The following is a 7,581-nucleotide window of genomic DNA, read 5'->3' as shown; positions in this document are numbered from 1 at the left end:
TTTTGTTTTTTTTTTTTTTTTTTTTTTTTTTTTTTTTTTACCAATTTCACAGGTATTCTTGTCATAATTTTGTTACTTTAGGAGAATCTGACAAACCCCAGTTTTCAGTGGGGTAGGTATTCTCACTGCATCCCAATAATGCCTACTAAGTATTGAGGACTGAGCCATCCAGTCATTCATATGTTTCTTTGTCAGAGTAAATCCATATATATATATATATACAATATATACATACATATATATGTATATATATGTGTATATATGTGTGTGTGTGTGTGTATATATATATATATATGCAGTGATACAGTAGTGGATAGAAAGTTGGACTCAGTCAGACCTGTGTTCATGTCCATTTCTGACAAATACTGACTGTGTGACTCTTAAAAAAGGCAGTGCTCTTAATCTTGCAGTGCTCTAGGCATCTTTAAAGCTATAAGCTGCAGAGGAGATGTAGACTTCTATCTGTTGAGGAGTTTGCTCAACTGGGATTTACCTATAGCAGTGAAATCAGACATTTAGTTACTATTCAAAAGATTTAAATAACATGTCAGCTTCTGTTTAATCCTAATTATTTGTACATGTAATAAAACTTAACATAGTTTTATCACTAGTTTCTGATGCATTTTCTTAACATATTGATTCCATGTATTAACAATTCAATAATGAGTTTTTTAATTCAATATTGTTATTTTGTTTCTTTACAAAATAGCTTTGTCCTTGACCAAAATCCCTCCATATATTTTCTTTTTCTGAACAAGCTTGCCCTGAAGGTAATTGACTGTAAATCACTTTTATCTGAAATTTATTCTATCTTCTTTGAATTTTCATTTGTTTTTCTACATGTGTGTAGATTTTAGAACTTTAGCAATAATGCTGTGTATAGATTTCTTATATACTTTCATTTCAAAATAAGTATCCTCTCCTGATAAATGTGGTTTATCACTTGAAGAAGGGTTTGGCGGTTTGAGGAATGAATTTTTACTTTATCACCATTAAGGATTCAACTTATGGTTTTAGTAACTTTATGTAAATGTTATGAGAAAGTCTAATTTCTAGCAGAAAATGATCCAACCCCATGTCTATGTGGGCTTTTAAATAATTTTGAGTTTGCTTGGCCTACTGCATTTGGAAAAAGATGGTAAGAAGTGAAAATTTAGTTGAAATTTGCATTATTCTCTTATTCTTCTGGGATCAAAATGTTGTTTAAATGATTGGGAGACAATATAGGTATGCTTACATTACCATGATCTCATTAAATGATAATTTATATAAAAAAGTCTGACTGTCAAAATGACCAATACAAGTTACAGATTAAATGATTGGTACTTTGTATACATATGCATCTTACTATTTATAATGCTAACACTAAACTTTAATTTATACTTTCTGTTTTTCATTTGTTTTAATTTATTATGCTCAAATATTTATTTTCCTAAGTAATATTAATGTTATTTGTTGATATTCCACTTTAAATAAGATACAGTGAAAAAATTATTCTTTATCTCAATACATATTGTGTTGAAATGAGTAGAAATACAAATTTTATGACATTTATCTGGTGTGGCAAACATGCTTAGATTAAAGAGGATATATTAGTTATAGGGTCTTGAGAGGTAAGTGATGTATACAAAATACTATTAGAATAAAATCCTGACAATTTGTAGTTAATGAGAATAGCTGACCTGAAAATCCAAGCAGACTACTCTCTTTTGTGAACATTTTTTATTAGAGGATACTAGTTTTCTAAGTGTTAAAGAAATTTCTGTTCAAAATATTCACCCAAGATAGTGTGGTTAAGCTTAGACTTCCTGATGGCACTGAATACAGCAGAACTGGCAGATGTCAGGGTGTATGATAATACAGGCTTTCAAGTAATACTTCACATGAACATTACTATTAAGGCATAGGAAGAGATTAGATTGCCTGTTTGTAGTAAGCAAATTTTAAATACATTTTCCTTGTTAATTAAGACTATACACATGCTTTTTGGGAAAGTGCACAGTCATTTCAATTAGGCTACATTTAAAAGCAAAAATTAAATTTAGGAATAAAAATTATTTTCTTGTCATCTTTATGTGAACTGTTCTTTAGAATAAATTATACTCGATAAAATGCTAATATATATTTCTAGGTCCAGTCTTAGTGTGTTGTTTATTTTCAATAAGTACTTTAGTTCTACTATAGGGGGCAATAAGATTAATTTATTAGGGGTTTCTCTATTTCTATTCAGCCTGATAAAAAACCTTTTAAAAGTATGATTTTGTCACAAGATGCTTTCAGAGTAAAAAGGGTTAAACATCAAAGTATTCTACAGATCAATATCTAGATATAGATTTCTGTCTCTCTCTTTTTCTCTCTCCCTCTACATATAGATATATACACACACATATACATGTATATATATTTTCATGAGAGATATCTTAAGAGACAGGCTTTGATGATAGTAAAGTAATCAGTGGGTATGCTGCCCTTGAATTAAGAGGTTGAGTAGTAAATAAAAGAAGCATAGGAGCATACTGTTTAGCCCTGAAGTTTGAATATCTCTCTAATCCCAAATGCACAGAAACTGTGGTAGATTCAGTGTCAAGAGCAAAAATGGAGAAGCAAGAGACCTAGATTGTATTTTTAGCTCTGCTAGTTTAGTTGTATTGTTTAGGTCTTCATATTAGCTAAGGTTCTCAGAGATCCAAGAGGCATAAGAGATGAGCTTTATCTTCCTCTGCTATGATCTGTGGGGCCTGAGTTTCTCCTTCACTTCAATTCAGGTAGATCAGGGGTACTATCTATCTGCAGACTCCAATAATTAAAGCTGTTGTTGGCCTGTGACCCTCCTGTCTAGATTACCAGCTGGCTTCAAGATTGTTTTGGGGAGCTCATGCTGGCCTTGCAAAATTCTTTACATATATTTACAACAAATCTGTTATGCAATCTAATTTACAAAAGAGGATCCAAAAATTGAGAGACGTTAAGCACCTTGTCAGATTTATGCAGCTGGCAAAATCTGAGGTAGAGGGAAAACTGGGAAGAGAAATGAGAATGATGAAAGAAAATCATGAAAAAGGAGTCAACAGCCTGGTAAAGGAGACACAAAACAAAATAGTGAAGAAAATAACACCTTAAAAAAACAGAATAAGCCAAATGGTAAAAGAAGTACAAAAATCCAATGAGGTGGAGAAGAATGCCTTGAAAAGCAGAATTGGCCAAATGGAAAAAGATTCACAAAAATCAAAAGTTTTTTTCTTAAAAAAGTAAAATTGGCCAAACAGAAAAGTAGCTACAAAACTGTTAAGCTATTTACATTCCTACATGGAAAAACAATGCTTGTTAACTCCTAAAAACTTTCTCAGTATTAGGGCAGAAGGTAGGAATATGAGTTGAAAATGATAGCATGATTATAAATATATATATATATATATGGGGTGAGAAAGAGGAATACCCTGGGAGAAGGGGAAAGGGAGAGGTAGAATGGAATAAATTATCTCATATAAAAAAGCCCAAAAGAGATTTTACAGTAGAGGGCAAAATGGAGGAGGTGTATGTGTGGGAGTGGTGTTAGTGAACCATACTCTTATTGGAATTGACTCAAAGAGGGAATAACATACACAGTTGGGTATAGGAATCTATCTTACCCCACAGAAAATTAGGAGGGGAAGGGAATAAGAAAAGGAGGAGTGATAAAAGAGAAGGTGGATTGGGGTAGGTAAAAGAGAGAAGCAAAACACTTTTGAAGATGAAGAAGGTAAAAGGAGAGAGAGTAGTATAAATGGGGAAAACAGGATGGAGGGAAATACACAGTACTCATAATTGTGAAATTTTTTTTACAGCAAGTTAATCTGATAATGACTTAATTTCTCAAACATATATGGAACTGAATCAAATTTATAAAAATAAAAGCCATTCCTCAATTGATAAATGATCAAAGGATATGAACAGGCAGTTTTCAAACAAAGTAATTGAAGTTATCTACAGTCATGTGAAAAAATGCTCTAAATCAATATTGATTAAAGTAATACAACCTAAAAGAATTCTGACCTACCACCCCACATCTATCAAATTGACTAATATAATGGAAGAGGAAAATGACAAATGGTGGAGGGCATGTGGGAAATTTGAGACACTAATGCACTGTTGGTGAGGTTGTATATTGTTTCAACCATTCTGTAGAACAATTTGGAACTATGCCCAAAGGGCTATAAAACTATTCATACCCTTTGACCAAAGAATACTACTACTAAGTCTGTATCTGAAAGAGTTAAAAAACCAAAAATGACCTATATGCACAAAAATATTTATAGCAGCTCTTTTAGTGGTGGCAAAAAATGGAAATTGAGGGGATGTCCATCAAGTGGCTGAATGGCTAAACAAGTTGTGGTATATGATTGTGATGGCATACTTTAAGAAATAATGCTATAAGAAATAAGGAATAGGATGCTCTCAAAAAAAAAAAACCCGGAAAATTTTACATAAACTGATAGGAAGTGAAATGAGCTGAACCAGGAGAACATTGTACACAGTCACAGCAATATTGTATGATGATCAGCTGTGAATGGCTTAGCTATTCTCAGCAATACAATGATCCAATGCAAAATGCTATCCATCTCCAGAGACAGAACTGACAGAGTCTGAATGAAGATTGAAGCATATTTTCTTTATTTTTCTTTTTTTGTGGATGTTTTCTTTCAGAATATGACTAATGTGGAAATATGTTTAAATGACTGTATGTGTATAATCTATATCAATTTTTTTGCCTTCCCAAAGAGAGAGGCAAGGGAAGACTGGAGGAAAAGAATTTGGAACTCACTTTTTTAAATGAATGTTTAAAAAATTGTTTTTATATCTAATTTGGGAAAAATAAAATGTCAAATTGTTGTTAAAAATAATGCTTTCACAATTCAATGTAACAAATATGAAATACATGTGAAATGAATATATCCAACCATAATACCCTTATCTTGAAATACCATTACTTCCAGCACTCATACCCATTTTATGGAATATATTACCATATTACATATTATTAAGACAACCATGAACCTAGAGGATTTAAAGATGTAGACATAATGTTCTTGAATTCCTTTGAAGTCTATCCTGAAAAATTAGGAATTTAACTGGACAACCCAATAAATTACCTATCAACAACTTCTCCTCCCTCTATCCCCAAATCTCATAAACACATAAATATCATTGAGATGAAAGAATATTTTTAAATAGCATGCAGAGATAAGCCTACCTACCAAATATTACCTATGGGTTTTGAACCTACTCCTATATTGCCTTCCCCCAACCAAAAAGCACCTACTATGTCCCTGACACTGTCCCAGATGCTGGGGGAATACAATATATAAGCAAATAATTATATGGATCATAATTTGAGGAAAGAGAGTACCAACCATTAGGGGAGAATAGGAAATGCTTCCTATAGGAAGTGGCACATGAGCTCAAAATCTTGCCCATCAATCGTGGGTATTCTCCAAGCCCTGGTCTTGAGTCCATCCATTTTTTTTATTGGGCAATAGGGGTTAATTGACTTGCCCAGGATCACACAGCTAGTAAGTGTTTTGTGTCTGAGACTGGATTTGAACTCAGGTCCTCCTGAATCCAGGGCCAATACCCTATCCACTATACCACCCAGCTGCCCCGAGTCAAACCATTTTTGCTTTATATTACATTACTTGGTCATTTCATAAGCTTCCATGAGTTCAATTATCACTGTCATAGGCAATGAGCACCAGTGACCAACTATTTTTTCCTCAATAAAAAAATAAATTTCTGTTTGGCATTTAAAGCTCTTCATTGCATGGTTTCTTCTAGAATTCTCAGATTTCAGTCACATCAATACACTGTGCAATCCAGCTACACTAGCCTACTCATATTTTATCCTGTCATATTTGACAGTCCAACTTCCTTCTCCATGCCTGTGCCCTAACTGACTCATATGTCTAGAATGATTTGCCCCTTAACATCTCTGTGATTTTCTTGGCTTCTTTGAAGACTCAACTCTAAGTCCATCTTCACGAACTCATTCCTGCTTATGACCCGTAGCCTTCCCTTTCAAATTAACTTCCATGTACTCTATATTTCTTACACATACATACATGCATATACATATATAAACACACAGATACATATGTGTATACACACATTTATTTACATGTCTTCCTTATCAAATGCAATGCTCTTAATGGCAGGGGCTGTTTTTGTTTTTTGGTTGTTGTGGAGATGGGGTTCAGCATTGTTCAGTATATTTAGCTTTTAGCACATAGTGAGCACTTAAATGCTTGTTGAATAGGGATACTGAGAGGGAAAGGTAAGAAAGGTAGGCATTCTTGATATGAGACAATCTGGGCAAAAGTACAGAGCCATAAATAGAAAAATTCTATGTGAGGCCAAATAGTGGAAGGAGGGAAGGAAGGAAGAAAGGAAGGAAGGAAGGAAGGAAGAAAGAAGCATCTATTAAGAGCTTACTATGTGATAAAAACTGATTAAAAAAATTCAGTTGAAGGGCATATAAAAAAAGCTCAGAAGTCCTAAGGGTGCAATGGTGAGGTGGATGGCAAGTCCCAGGGGTCCATAGATCAAATGACAGTGCTAGGTGACTTCATGGCATAGAAGCAGGACAAATAATAAGGCCTGGTTGAATTTAGGAGGGATTGGCATAGGAGATGATAAGGCCTGGTATTCCTTCATCTCATCAGAAAAAATGGAGTTGTTAATGCATTCCTATCTAAATCCTGTAAGTTGTTAAACAGCCTGTGTTAGGGACTGTTAAAGGATAGCAGATTCTCCCAGTGGTAGAGAGCCTTCCTGTTGCCAGGCCTTTCTAAATGGATTCTGTGATAGTTTGGGGCCACAAAAAGGGGTGAAGGAGGATACAAAGAGGATAGGACACTCTCTGTGGTGGCAGCTTTTCCCGATTCTTGCCCATCTGGGATGGGTTCAAATAATTAATTTCTCTAGCACAATGAAGTCATCAAAAAGCAAGTAGTCCAGTTTGACTGGATTGTAGAATGTGAGAAGAAGTCATATGACTTTTCCAATTTCCAGTCATGAGACTGAGAATATAGACTAAAATGAAATTACAAGGAAGTTTAAATTTCAAGCTAAGGAATGTGTATTTTATCCTCAAAGCAATAGGGAAATACTGAAGATTCTTGATGAAGAGAGTGACATGCTTTGTGCTTTAGAATGGCTATTTTGGTAGCTCTGTGGAGGATGGATTGGAAATAGCAAGGCAGAAAACCAGGAATCCAATTAAGAGTTTTTTGTCAAATTCAGGCTAGAGATAAAAATTGGACAGAACTAGAATGGTAGTCATGTTAATGAAGGGAAAAGAACAGATCTGAGAGATGCTGCAGAGACAGAGTTAACAAGACCTGGCAACTGAATGGATATGGAGGGCAACACATAGAGGAAGGAGTCAATGACTCAAAAATTGTGACTTGGTGACAAAAAAGGTACTCTCAACAGAAATAGAAATGTAGAAGAGTAGGTTGAAGGGGAGGGGGAAATGATAATAGAGAAGATGTTTTGATCAGTATATGCATACACATACCTGTATGTATGTATGTATGTCTATATCTA

This window comes from Vombatus ursinus, unplaced genomic scaffold (assembly GCF_900497805.2).
Source record: "Vombatus ursinus unplaced genomic scaffold, bare-nosed wombat genome assembly UNPS02014805.1, whole genome shotgun sequence".
NCBI lineage: Eukaryota > Metazoa > Chordata > Mammalia > Diprotodontia > Vombatidae > Vombatus > Vombatus ursinus.
The sequence above is the reverse complement of the archived record's forward strand: the minus strand, read 5'-3'. Positions refer to the sequence as shown.